Genomic DNA, 14,550 nt, shown 5'->3' with positions numbered 1-14,550 from the left:
GGTGGCTACACCAGACTAGTTGGTGGCACTATAGATGTCATTAGCACCAGTGGCAACATAGGATACTAGAGCAATAACTATTGATCAAGTAGACTTTGTCTCATGCAAATGAATGTTAGACTTTTTTGTACTACAGACAAACAATGTGAAATATTGTGATTTGTATATCTGTATAATCACACATATTGTTGCCCTATGATGTGGTCTGAACATCCTGAAAAATGTATATTTTCGGAAACCGGAAGTACTGTCGCTTGCTCGACGGCGTATTATAATAATAATAATATATGCCATTTAGCAGACGCTTTTATCCAAAGCGACTTACAGTCATGTGTGCATACATTCTACGTATTACAGCTTTGAGTGTAGTTGAAGTATTTTAGAAAAGCTAATGTAGAGAGTACCAACTGAGATTTAAATCATTTACACAAACTAGACTAAACTTCACTTGCATCATCCTTGTGGTAGCGATATAAACATGGTCACGCGTTCCCTGATTGTACATAAAGGAAGGTAGAGTGATGATGGAGGGCTTGCTTTGTTATCCGACCGCTCTTGTCTCCTTTCTGTCATTATGTGAATGCCGTTCATTGCTAATCTCAGCTATAGTTTTTTAATTTGATATTTCGTTGAACTGGTGCGTAAACAGTGCCTGAGAAACTAAAAGGGTTACTAGGACCCTCAAGCCCGCTGCTTGCACCCAAGTCGAGGTTAGGGGTCTGTTTCAAAAGTCGCAAACAAAGCCAACTGCCTCAATCCAGGATCATACAAACACTGCCTATGAAAGAATTGTTCCTGCTTTGAAGGTACCCTTTCTTCTACACAGTTCCTCTGCCAACACTCTGAGTTGGTCGAGAAATGTGTCAATAGGGTGAAATCTACACAAGGTGGCAAGACAAACGTAAATTAGTAATGTTAGTAAATGTTCTTGACCATGCCCACATAAAAAACACTATAGAATTACAATAGAATACTATAGAATTCTTTATTAAACTGTAGTATACTGTAGAATACTATACTACATACTGTAGTATCCCTTGATCCTGTGTAGTACTTTTTAATGTTATACTGTAGAATACCATAGTAAATACTTCAGTATTATAAAGAAAACACTGAAGTAAATACTACAGAAATGTCCGCACAAACACTACAGTCCACAAAAACGTAACATTATGACTATAACTACTGTTCTCAGAAGGAGGAAAACAAGGTACAACATACTACGGGGGACTTTGGTTGAAGGGTATACAATCACGCCTGACAAAGCAAGTTAAATACGAGCCTTGCTGCAAGCCGTGTCTTCCATGGGTGATAAGCGTGAGGCTAGGATTCATTCCTTCAATTTAATACCGCTCTTCGCCGAGCCCAGGAATGGGCGGTGCTGGGCCAAACAAGCGTTGGACCTCTTTTCCCTCCTTCAGGGAACAGTACTTAGTCATAACAAAAAGTTACTTTCCCTTTCAGTCAGTCAATGCCGGTACAACATACTATAGGGAAATATAATCACGCCCCAAGCCGACCCCAACGGATACTAAATGAAACGGTCCATGGCAGACCACCCAGACCTGACCCAGCCAGATGCGGCAGTCTGGATATTGTGCACATATCACACTGCCTAGTGACTTTCCCCTCTCCCAGCTGTAAGCACACTGTGTGCAATACTGGGAGCAGTGACATCCAAGGGATAAAACCTAGGCAACCCTTGCCCCTTGCTGCTATATGCATGGGAGATAGGCTCCACAAAACAGTGGGAGAGACGCTGCTTAGAGGGAAAGGGCGAAAAAGGGAAATAGCTCAAAAGTTAAGGACCTGTAGGACACAGCCATGACTTTTGGGATGAAGGCCGCATTTGGATGAAACGTCACCATAGAGTCGCCCGGGCGAACTGAGCACAGGTAGGATAATGCGTGGAGGTCCCCAGCACGTTCAGCCAAAGCCATGAGCACTGACAAGTCCGTTATCTTGCCACTTGTACACATACAGCCCTCTCATGGAGGATGCCCTTGTATACTGAATGATAGAAATAACATTCGGAGGTAAACCGCTAGCCATCAGATTGGCCCTCTTAGTGGCCAGGCCCATAGGAGCAACAGGTCCCTGCGTAATGGGAGTTTTCACGGGTCCCAGCCTAAAAGGTGAATGATCTCGGGGAACCAATGGTGGCTGGGCCAATGGGGAGCCACGAGAATCAATGGTAAGCCCTCCTGGTGCACCCACTCCAATGTGGACTGAATCAGAACCACTTGCTGAAACACGTAAAGGAGGGTCCGAAGCCACTAGTGCACCAGAGCGTCCGTTCCCAATAGGGCAATCGGGTCCCTCATCGAGACGACACTGAGCATTTTCTTGCGATGCGTAAAGATCTACGTCGGCCCTGACGAAAATATCCCATTCCTGGGTGTGCCTCCGCTACTGAGAGAGAGAGGGTCCCACAACTGGATATAATATCTGCACACGAGTTGAGGCAACCAGGGACATGCGTCGCTCAACGCGAAATCATGTGCACACTGCTCCCCAACAATAGGGAACGAGCCAAGATTAGGAGGGAGAGAGGCAGTCTCGCAGTCTCTCCCCATCTGTTGATGCACACCGAATATTGGGGAAGGAGCTGAGCTCCAGATACTAATTGACTTGCAGTGCGCACCAGTGTCCATTAGCCCCCGAATCAAGTTGCCTTCATACGGTGCACCCCACCCACGGTGGGATGCGTCTGTTGTGATCACTTTGCGGGATACAACTGAGCCCATGTGAGCCCCCTGACAATAGCAGAGGGTCCGAACACTGGGCCATGGCCCGTAACCCTGACAGGGACACCCAACGTGACTGGATTAGGCTGTGAGATTAGGCTGTGAGATGCGTTCAGGTAAGTCGCTACCACTCAGCGCTGGAAGGGCCGTACCAACAATAGCCCTACAGGAACGACTTCTATCACAGAAGCCATCATCCCCAGTAGGCATAGGCACGGGCAAAAATGCAGTTTGTGACCGAAACAAAATTTGGCTAAGCAGAGCCGGAACCTACAGTAGTTTGAGTCTAGCTTGAGTTTAGCTCGAGACCCAGAAACAGAATACGCTGAGATGGAGTCCGACAGCTCTTTTTCAAGCTGAGATTTGGAGCGCACTTAAAGGGAGTGCTCCTTAATCTCAGTTTGTTACCTGTATAAAAGACACCTGTCCACAGAAGCAATCAATCAACCAAACTCTCCACCTTGGCCAAGATCAAAGAGCTCTCCAAGGATGTCAGGGACAAGATTGTAGACCTACACAAGGCTGGAATGGGCTACAAGATCATCCACCAACTGTCAATCTCCCTCGGCCTGGGGCTCCATGCAAGATCTCACCTCGTGGAGTTGCAATGATCATGAGAACGGTGAGGAATCAGCCCAGAACTACACGAGAGGATCTTGTCAATTATCTCAAGACAGCTGGGACCATAGTCACCAAGAAAACAATTGGTAACACACTACGCCGTGAAGGATTGAAATACTGCAGCACCCGCAAGGTCCCCCTGCTCAAGAAAGCACATGCCTGTCTGAAGTTTGCCAATGAACATCTGAATGATTCAGAGGACAACAGGGTGATAGTGTTGTGGTCAGATGAGACCAAAATTGAGCTCTTTGGCATCAACTCAACTCGCCGTGTTTGGAGGAGGAGGAATGCTGCCTATGACCCCAAGAACACCATCCCCACCGTCAAACATGTAGGTGTAAACATTATGCTTTGGGGGTGTTTTTCTGCTAAGGGGACAGGACAACTTCACCGCATCAAAGGGACGATGGACAGGGCATTGAAAATGGGTCGTGGATGGGTATTCCAGCATGACAATGACCCAAAACACACGGCCAAGGCAACAAAGGAGTGGCTCAAGAAGAAGCACATTAAGGTCCTGGAGTGGACTAGCCAGTCTCCAGACCGTAATCCCATAGAAAATCTGTGGAGGGAGCTGAAGGTTTGAGTTGCCAAACGTCAGCCTCGAAACCTTAGTGACTTGGAGAAGATCTGCAAAATGGAGTGGGACAAAATCCCTCCTGAGATGTGTGCAAATCTGGTGGCCAACTACAAGAAACGTCTGACCTCTGTGATTGCCAAACAAGTACTAAGTCATGTTTTGTGTGGGGTCAAATACTTATTTCCCTCATTGAAATGTAAATCAATTTATAACATTTTTGACATGTTGACATGTTTTTCTGGATTTCTTTGTTGTTATTCTGTCTCTCACTGTTCAAATAAACCTACAATTAAAATGATAGACGGATCATTTATTTGTCAGTGGGCAAACGTACAAAATCAGCAGGGGATCAAATACTTTTTTCCCTCACTGTATCTCTCCGATTTCGTCCTGCTTTGCATACATGCACATACGCCACGGTCACAAGACGCAGGCCTCCTTATTGTTCCTAGAATTTCGAAGCAAACAGCTGAAGGCAGGGCTTTCTCCGATTTTTATGTAATGGTCACTGACGTCATTTTCCTGTCCAGGTTTGCGCCCCCTCGTGCTTGTGGTGGAGGTTTTTGAGGGCTATAGTCTGCCTTGTTTCAGGTTAGTAAATTGATGGTCTGTTGATATCCTGCTGGTGGTGTGGGGCCGTGCTTTGGCAAAGTGGGTGGGGATATATATTGATCTCTATAGTATTCTCTCTGGTATGCAATCTGGTTTTCGCTCAGGTTATGGATGTGTCACTGCAACCTTAAAGGTCCTCAATGATGTCACCATTGCCCTTGATTCTAAGCAATGTTGTGCTGCTATTTTTATTGACTTGGACAAAGTTTTTGATATGGTAGACCATTTCATCTTGTGGGCAGGCTAAGGAGTATTGGTGTCTCTGAAGGGTCGTTGGCCTAGTTTGCTAACTACCTATCTCAAAGAGTGCAGTGTATAAAGTCCGAGCATCTGTTGTCTCAGCCACTGCCTGACATCAACGGTGTACCCCAAGGCTCGATCCTAGTTCCACGCTATTCTAAATTTTCATCCACATAGCTCAGGCAGTAGGAAGCTTTCTCATCCATTGACAGTTGAAGTCAGAAGTTTACATACACTTAGGTTGGAGTCATTAAAACACATTTTTCAACCACTCCAGAAATGTCTTCAAATTTCTTCAGGGTCGGTGGGTCCCCTGCAGGACGTTGAGCTAACGTAGGCTAATGCGATTAGCATGAGGTTGTAGTAACAATAACATTTTCCAGGATATAGACATATCTGATATTGGCAGAAAGCTTAAATTCTTGTTAATCTAACTGCACTATCCAATTTACAGTAGCTATTACAGTGAAATAATACCATGCTATTGTTTGAGGAGAGTGCACAGGTTTGAACATGAAAAGTTATTAATAAACCAATTAGGCACATTTGGGCAGTTTTGATACAACATTTTGAACAGAAATGCAATGGTTCATTGGATCAGTCTAAAACGATGCACATACTACTGCCATCTAGTGGCCAAAATCTAAATTACAGCTGGGCTGGAAAAATACATGATGGCCTTTCTCTTGCATTTCAAATGTTTTTTCTTTGTATTATATTTTACCAGTTCTATTGTGTTATGTTATCCTACATTCCTTTCATATTTCCACAAACTTCAGTGTTTCCTTTCAAATGGTACCAAGAATATGTACAGTTGAAGTCGGAAGTTTACATACACTTAGGTTGGAGTCATTCAAACTTTTTTTTCAACCACTCCACACATTTCTTGTTAACAAACTATAGTTTTGGCAAGTCAGTTAGGACATCTACTTTGTTCATGACACAAGTAATTTTTTCAACTTAAAATTCACTGTATCGTAATTCCAGTGGGTCAGAAGTTTACATACTGTGGCAGACCAGGGGGTTGGGTCAAAACGTTTACACAGATCAGACACGGACAGAGTAGGATTAGCTCAGTTTCAAAGGTGTTTATTAAAATAATAATTCAAAAGAAAAGAATAGGTCTGCCCCATGAGATCCTCTCCGGGATACTGTCTTCCTGGCTCCGGGTCTTGCTGTGTCCTGTGAGGATCAAAACTGAACTCAGTCCTGTTACCTCTGCAACCATCCCTGTTAACTCTGCAATGCAGGGAGAGGCGGGGTCCTTTCCCCCCCCCCCCCCCCCCACCCGTCCCCTCTCTCCCTGCGTGGAGACTTGCACAGCTGGTGAGCAATCAGCCCTTGATTACTCACCAACTCCCAATCAGCCCCAATTAGTCCTGGCCGGAGAGCCCGTCGAGGCCTGGCACGTCCAGCAGACCAAGCCATCGCCTCAAGATGTATACTCCGTCTGTCACCAGGCCAAGACGAGTCTCCCCCTGGTGGCTGACCTGCTGTACACCACAATACACTAAGTTGACTGTGCCTTTAAACAGCTTGGAAAATTCCAGAAAATTATGTCATTGCTTTAGAAGCTAATTAACATCATTTGAGTCAATTGGAGGTGTACCTGTAGATGTTTTTCAAGGCCTAGCTTCAAACTTAGTGCGTCTTTGCTTGACATGGGAAATCAGCCAAGACCACAGAAAACATTTGTAGACCTCCGACTGGTTCATCTTTGGGAGCAATTTCCAAATGCCTGAAGGTACCACGTTGATCTGTACAAACAATAGTACGCAAGCATAAACACCATGGGACCACGCAGCCGTCATACCACTCAGGAAGGAGACGCATTCTGCCTCGTAGAGATGAATGTATTTTTTTGCGAAAAGAGCAACTCAATCCCAGAACAACAGCAAAGGACCGTGTGAAGATTATGGATGAAACAGGTACAAAAGTATCTATATCCACAGTAAAACGAGTCCTATATTGACATAACCTGAAAGGCCGCTCAGCAAGGAAGAAGCCACTGCTCCAAAACCACCATTAACCTCTAGCGTCGAGCAATCCCGTATCCGGGAGCGTAATCATAGCCTCAAGCTCATTACCATACGCAACGTTTCCTATTCATGAAAATCGCAAATGAAATGAAATAAATATATTCAAACACAAGCTTAGCCTTTTGTTAACAACACTGTCATCTCATATTTTCAAAATATGCTTTTCAACCAAAGCTACACAAGCATTTGTGTAATAGTATTGATAGCCTAGCATAGCATTAACTTCTTCGATATAGGGGGCGCTCTTTTAATTTTTGGATAAAAAAAACGTTCCCATTTTAAACAAGATATTTTGTCACGAAAAGATGCTCGACTATGCATATAATTGACAGCTTTGGAAAGAAAACACTCTGGCGTTTCCAAAACGGCAAAGATATTGTCTGTGAGTGCCACATAACAAGTGCTACAGGCGAAACAAAGATGAAATTTCATACAGGAAGTGCCCCAGATTTTGAATGCGCTGTGTTCCAATGTCTCCTTATATGGCTGTGAATGCGATGATCTTAACTGATTTAAGACAGGGATTTTTTACTAGGATTAAATGTCAGGAATTGTGAAAAACTGAGTTTAAATGTATTTGGCTAAGGTGTATGTTAATTTCACACTTCAACTGTATAACATTTACTTTTACTTTTCACTTTTATTCAAGTATGATGATTGAGTACTTTTTACACCAGTACTTAAGTACATTTAAAAGCAGATACTTTTACTCAAGTATTTTACTTGGTGACTTTCACTTTTACTTGAGTAATTTTCTATGAAGGTATCTGTACTTTTACTCAAGTACGACAATTGAGTAAAGAAATATGAAATATGCCATTTAGCGGACGCTTTTATCCAAAGCGACTTACAGTCATGTGTGCATACATTCTACGTATGGGTGGTCCCGGGAATCGAACCCACTACCCTGGCGTTACAAGCGCCATGCTCTACCAACTGAGCTACAGAAGTACATTTTCCACTACTGTACCCCTGCTAGATTACGGAGACATAATGTCAGGAGAATTCTATACTCCTGTTCATTTATCAAGTCAATTAAGTTACCCGTAGTCTGTTATATCAGGATTTGTAAGATACTGATAGAAAAGGAAACAGACAGAGGCCCAGTCTACCAAAGTTAAATGTTTATTCACGGGAACATTTTGACGTGTACAGTACAAGACCTTCAATTTATAGCGACACACATACTTCCACACCAACCATCAAATCCGTCCGCCAACAGAGCCTAGGGGAGTATGTGAGAATAGTGTCTTCCTACCCTCCCCTAAGATAGGGAGAGACCTGGGACTGGGAAGTTCTCAGTGTCCCAGCCAAGGTCTCCCCGGATCTGGCTCAGACAGATAGTCTGTTCTCAAAACACTAGACACATTGTTCCCAAAACGTTGATTCTGAATAAAACCACACACCGTATTATAATATATAGATCGTATTATAATTGACAGATCGGCAGGTTAGGGTGCTCTCAAGCGGCTAGATGTTCTTTACCATCCGGCCATCAGATTATCCACCAATGCTCCTTATAGGACACATCGTTGCACTCTATACTCCTCTGTAAACTGGTCATCTCTGTATACCCGTCGCAAGACCCACTGGTTGATGCTTATTTATAAAGCCCTCTCAGGCCTCACTCCCCCCTATCTGAGATATCTACTGCAGCCCGTATCCTCCACATACAACACCCATTCTGGCAGTCACATTCTGTTAAAGGTCCCCAAAGCACACACATCCCTGGGTCGCTCATATTTTCAGTTCGCTGCAGCTAGCGACTGGAACGAGCTGCAACAAACACTCAAACTGAACAGTTCTATCTCAATCTCTTCATTCAAAGACTCAATCATGGACACTTTTACTGACATTTGTTGCTGCTTTGATTGATGCATTGTTGTCTCTACCTTCTTGCCCTTTGTGCCGTTGTCTGTGCCCAATAATGTTTGTACCATGTTTTGTGCTGCTACCATGTTGTGCTGCTGCTATGTTGTGTTGCTACCATGTTGTTATCATGTTGTGTTGCTACCATGCTGTGTTGCCATGTGTTGCTGTCATGCTATGTTGTCGTCTTAGGTCTCTCTTTATGTAGTGTTGTGTTGTCTCTCTTGTCATGATGTGTGTGTTGTCCTATTTCTTTTAAATGTATTTTTATTTTTAATCCCAGCCCCCGTCCCTGCAGGAGGCCTTTTGTCTTTTGGTAGGCCATCATTGTAAATAAGAATTTCTTCTTAACTGACTTGCCTAGTTAAATTAAGGTTAAATAAAAAATACCTGGTTGGCCTTGTCCGGGGGTATCATTGGATCGGGCCAGTGTCTCCCCACCCCCGTCTCAGTTGCCAGTATCTATGCTGCAATAGTAGTCTGTGCCGGGGGGCTAGTGTCAGTCTGTCCTAATTGGTGTAATTCTCCTGTCTTATCTGGCTTCCTGTGTGATCTTAAGTATGCTCCCTCTAATTCTCCCATCTCTCTCTCGCTTTTCTCTCTCCCCTCCTGGAGGACATAAGCACTAGGACCATGCCTCAGGACTACATGGCTGTCCCCGTCCTCAGTTCACCTGGTCATGCTGCTGCTCCCGTTTCTTCTGTTCTGCCTGCAGCTATGGAACCCTGACCTGTTCACCGGACATGCTACTGCTGTTTCTGCTCTCTCTACCGCACCTGCTGTCTCGACCTCTGAATGCTCGGCTATGAAAAGCCAACTGACATTCACCCTTTATAACCACTGTGATTATTATTTGACCTGCTGGTCATCTACGATCGTTTGAACATCTTGAAGAACGATCTGACCTTAATGGACATGTACTCTTGTAATCTCTGTCAGGCACAGCCAGAAGTGCCTAGTTACTCTCTGTTTCTTCCTAGGTTCCTGCATTTCTAGAGTTTTTCCCTAGCCACCGTGTATCTGCATTGCTTGCTCTTTTGAGCTTTAGGCTGGGTTTCTGAATAAACTTTGTGACATCTGCTGATGTAAAAAGGCCTTTAGAAATGCATTTGATTGATTGATACAGTATACCACAGTCCACAAAAAGACTACAGTAATTACTATAGTATTTACAAAATCATTTTTACTACAGTATTTATACTATAGTAAACTGCAAATACTACAGTATAAAATGTATTCCTATATAGGATTCATAATTGTGTCCATATTGTCCATGAGTTTCTAGTGGTTAGACCATATGTTTCAAGAGAAAATAACCTAATTAATGAAAAAAGTATCTAATCAACAATGGAATTCATTTAAATTAATGCAACTCTTCCAACTATTTACTTTTTTCCACAACTGCAACCAATTCATTGCCAAAATATGTATTACAAAGACATATGGACATAGCATTTTTTTTTCAATTGTGTGGATATTTCATGTTGAAACCCACATATTAAACACCAATGGTTTATATTTATGATCATTTATGATTGACAGATATAATTACAGACACCTGTGATAATATGAATTACCCTAAAGGGCCATTAGTTGTCTTGTGATAAATTACATAAAAGTTAGAACAATACTGGTAGTTCACTGTTAAACATGGAAATGTTCAGTTTTACACCATCCCTTTGCAACCCTATCAAGAACAACAACAACAACAACAACAGTTTATGAATCTAATCTCACAAAGAAGACTAGAGAAATAGCACCTCAAAATGACATGAGCGGAGGAAAAAATGTCCAAAATAGGCTAAAAATAAATGGCCGTATGACAGTTAAGCACATCATCTGTTTCAGTGGAGTCAAAATACTCTAAATAAGTGGTTGATGTGATGATGTTAAATGAGTGAAGAGTGGAGTTCTCTGGTTAAGTTGGGCACTGAGGCGTGCTGTATACAATATTTACCTACGGTCTGTGTGAGTCCTCCGAGTCCTTCCTCTGCTGGAACTTTAGTGTCTTGCAGTTTAAATGAGAGGACCCAAATCCATTTGGACCACTCCATCCTCTCAGATAGAGAGCTAATTTTCTCCATGACTTCACAAACTACTCTTCTGCACTAGATTACGTTTTTTCTTCTAAAATAATGCAATCAAACATCTCTGGAGAGACCTGAAAATAGCTGTGCAGCGACGCTCCCCATCCAACCCGACAGAGCTTGAGAGGATCTGCAGAGAAGAATGGAAGAAACTCCCCAAATACAGGTGTGCCAAACTTGTAGCATCATACCCAAGAAGACTCTGTCTTCTTGGGTAATCACTGACAGAGATGCTTCAACAAAGTACTAAGTAAAGGATCTGAATACCTATGTAAATGTCATATTTCTGGGGGGTTTTAAACAATGTAATCAATTTTAGAATAAGGCTGTAACCTACCAAAATGTGGAAAAAGTCACAGGGCTTAATAGTTTCCGAATGCTGTAACTCAAACCCAATTTTTATGAGGTGGTGGAAAGTCAGAGAGAGGGGGCAGGAAAGAGAACAAGGGTTTTCAGCATTTCCAATTGACTTTACTGTACCTTAATTCACCTATTAGCTGACTATTGACCTTCTGGGATTTGCTCTCACCTCTTTGTAGAATTCACCACCCCAATAAGCTCAATTGAACCCTTCAAATGAAATAACCATATATCTCAATTTTGGGAAATGTTAGTGATATGGTATATTTCTAGTTGTATAGTCAATATGAATCATCCAGAGTCTTGATATTACATACAAAAATGGACAACATGTACAATGCATGTACATTTCAGTTGAGAACTCTGGACATTACAGTGAACTTCTAATACAAAATATATAAAGACACAACATTTGTAATCATCTGAAAATAAACAATACACTATGGTTCTTCGGTTGAAGGGTTCAATTATTGTGGGGAAGAGGGTTCAAGAAAAGGTGGAAGATATCAGTCTGTCTGACTATCAGCAAGAACTTATGTGATTAATACACGGGACTAAAGAAGAATGATTTCTATACTTCTAGATGTGGGTACAGTGCCACTTTCAAAATGCCAACCCAGTTCCCTGCGGCGATACAGATGCAGGATCTTAATTCGACCTATAATTGTCAGAGCAAAGTAATCCTGCAGCAACAGAATTTGAATGTTTAGTCCATAACGTTGCTGGATCGGTGGTTGGGCTATTAGCTGGCCAAAAGTAGGCTACATGAAAAGTGCAATACTGTTAATATAACTATGTGGGCTTTCAGTGAATGTATATAAATCACAAAGCTCATCTGCATTTCCTGCAGTGCAGGAAAATTCTCAGCAACAAAAAAGTGATCAAATGAAGATCCTACATATACTGTATAGGCTCGTCCTCTGCACAGTTATGAAATGGAAGATCAAAATGAACTGTGTTACTTTGTTCACTGTGCAGTGGAGTTGTTTGTATACGACTGCCTAAAGCATCATTTTGTATTGATGAAGAGGCTAAACCTACAACAGGCGCAGCAGAAGGACACTATCAATAGCGCTATTGCTCTCCTTCCAATCCCACATAGACTTCCTCTGAAGCTCTATGACAAACATGTCCGCAAATATAAACCACAATCATCAATAAACTGGCACGACACTATAGACGAGTATTTCAAAATCAAGTCGATGTTATTCAATTGCTTTAAACTGTTTAGTTCCCCTGTAAACAACCAAAATAAATGTGCATTCTCTACAGTGTAGAGAATGCACATTTATTTTGGTTGTTTACAGGGGAACTAAACAAATTGACAGTATGATATGTTAAGTAGATTTTTTTTGTGAAAAATATTTATTCTCTTGAGATGCCTGGATTTAGTAAGGTTTTGGTGAACTGACTTTTGAGGCATTTCAAAACGGAAGCACTGGGAGGACAGAATAAATCAGATTTAAATTCAGCTTTCAGACAGGGAGGGCTTGGAAGTTGCTCTTCTGACTGAGACAGATTGTCAGCAAGAGAAAGTCGAGTCTAGAGGGGATTTACAACAAGGCTCTGTTAGTAAGTCTAAAGGCACACCGTATAACAAGACTGATATGCAGATTCCTATAAGCAGATTCCTATAGTCATTGTCATCATTGCCTGGACATCAGTTATAGATTAAATGGACATGAATACATAATCAAACCATTGACCTTTAAATGAATTTGTGAAACACTTATCATTCTATTGAAGTGTCGTAATCAATTGTGAAGACATACAGTGGGGCAAAACTGTATTTAGTCAGCCACCAATTGTGCAGGTTCTCCCACTTAAAAAGATGAGAGAGGCCTGTAATTTTCATCATAGGTACACTTCAACTATGACAGACAAAATGAGAAAAAAAATCCAGAAAATCACATTGTAGGATTGTTAATGTATTTATTTGCAAATTATGGTGGAATATAAGTATTTGGTCACCTACAAACAAGCAAGATTTCTGGCTCTCACAGACCTGTAACTTCTTCTTTAAGAGGCTCCTCTGTCCTCCACTCATTACCTATATTAATGGCACCTGTTTGAACGTGTTATCAGTATAAAAGACACCTGTCCACAACCTCAAACAGTCACACTTCAAACTCCACTATGGCCAAGACCAAAGAGCTGTCAAAGGACACCAGAAACAAAATTGTAGACCTGCACCAGGCTAGGAAGACTGAATCTGCAATAGGTAAACAGCTTGGTTTGAAGAAATCAACTGTGGGAGCAATTATTTGGAAATGGAAGACATACAAGACCACTGATAATCTCCCTCGATCTGGGGCTCCACGCAAGATCACACCCCGTGGGGTCAAAATGATCACAAGAACGGTGAGCAAAAATCCCAGAACCACACAGGGGGACCTAGTGAATGACCTGCAGAGAGCTGGGACCAAAGTAACAAAGCCTATCATCAGTAACACACTACTGACTCAAATCCTGCAGTGCCAGACGTGTCCCCCCCTGCTTAAGCCAGTACATGTCCAGGCCCGTCTGAAGTTTGCTAGAGAGCATTTGGATGAGCCATAAGAAGATTGGGAGAATGTCATATGGTCAGATGAAACCAAAATATAACTTTTTGGTAAAAACTCAGCTCGTCGTGTTTGGAGGACAAAGAGTGCTGAGTTGCATCCAAAGAACACCATACCTACTGTGAAGCATGGGGGTGGAAACATCATGCTTTGGGGCTGTTTTTCTGCAAAGGGACCAGGACTACTGATCCGTGTAAAGGAAAGAATGAATGGGGCCATGCATCGTGAGATGTTGAGTGAAAACCTCCTCCCATCAGCAAGGGATTGAAGATGAAACTGGGTGGGTCTTTCAGCATGACATTGATCCCAAACACAATGCCCGGGCAACGAAGGAGTGGCTTCGTAAGAAGCATTTCAAGGTCCTGGAGGGGCCTAGCCAGTCTCCAGATCTCAACCCCATAGAAAATCTTTGGAGGGAGTTGAAAGTCCGTGTTGCCCAGCAACAGCCCCAAAACATCACTGCTCTAGAGGAGATCTGCATGGAGGAATGGGCCAAAATACCAGCAACAGTGTGTGAAAACCTTGTGAAGACTTACCGAAAACGTTTGACCTCTGTCATTGCCAGCAAAGGGTATATAACAAAGTATTGAGATGAACTTTTGTTATTGACCAAATACTTATTTTCCACCATAATTTGCAAATATATTCATTAAAAATCCTACATGTGATTTTCTGGATTTTTTTTCTTCTCATTTTGTCTGTCATAGTTGAAGTGTACCTATGATGAAAATTACAGGCCTCTCTCATCTTTTTAAGTGGGAGAACTTGCACAATTGGTGGCTGACTAAATACAGTTTTGCCCCACTGTATAGATGAGGTTGCTGTAGTTCTTGC

The 14,550-nt window shown here is 42.4% G+C and overlaps 1 protein-coding gene across 1 annotated transcript in view; it reads right to left on the bottom strand.

Annotated features, from left to right (window-relative positions):
- The window catches only part of b3galt1b (UDP-Gal:betaGlcNAc beta 1,3-galactosyltransferase, polypeptide 1b), a 123,015-nt gene extending 112,125 nt beyond the window's left edge, over nucleotides 1–10,890 (bottom strand). The window contains exon 1 of the mRNA XM_046332979.1: nucleotides 10,666–10,890. The gene's annotated coding sequence lies outside the window, so the exon portion shown is untranslated. The remainder of the gene's footprint in view (nucleotides 1–10,665) is intronic.
- Between the last annotated feature and the right edge of the window lie 3,660 nt (nucleotides 10,891–14,550).

This window comes from Oncorhynchus gorbuscha, linkage group LG01, assembly GCF_021184085.1.
Source record: "Oncorhynchus gorbuscha isolate QuinsamMale2020 ecotype Even-year linkage group LG01, OgorEven_v1.0, whole genome shotgun sequence".
NCBI lineage: Eukaryota > Metazoa > Chordata > Actinopteri > Salmoniformes > Salmonidae > Oncorhynchus > Oncorhynchus gorbuscha.
Note: the sequence above shows the minus strand (reverse complement) of the source record. Positions and strands in the feature narration are given on the sequence as shown.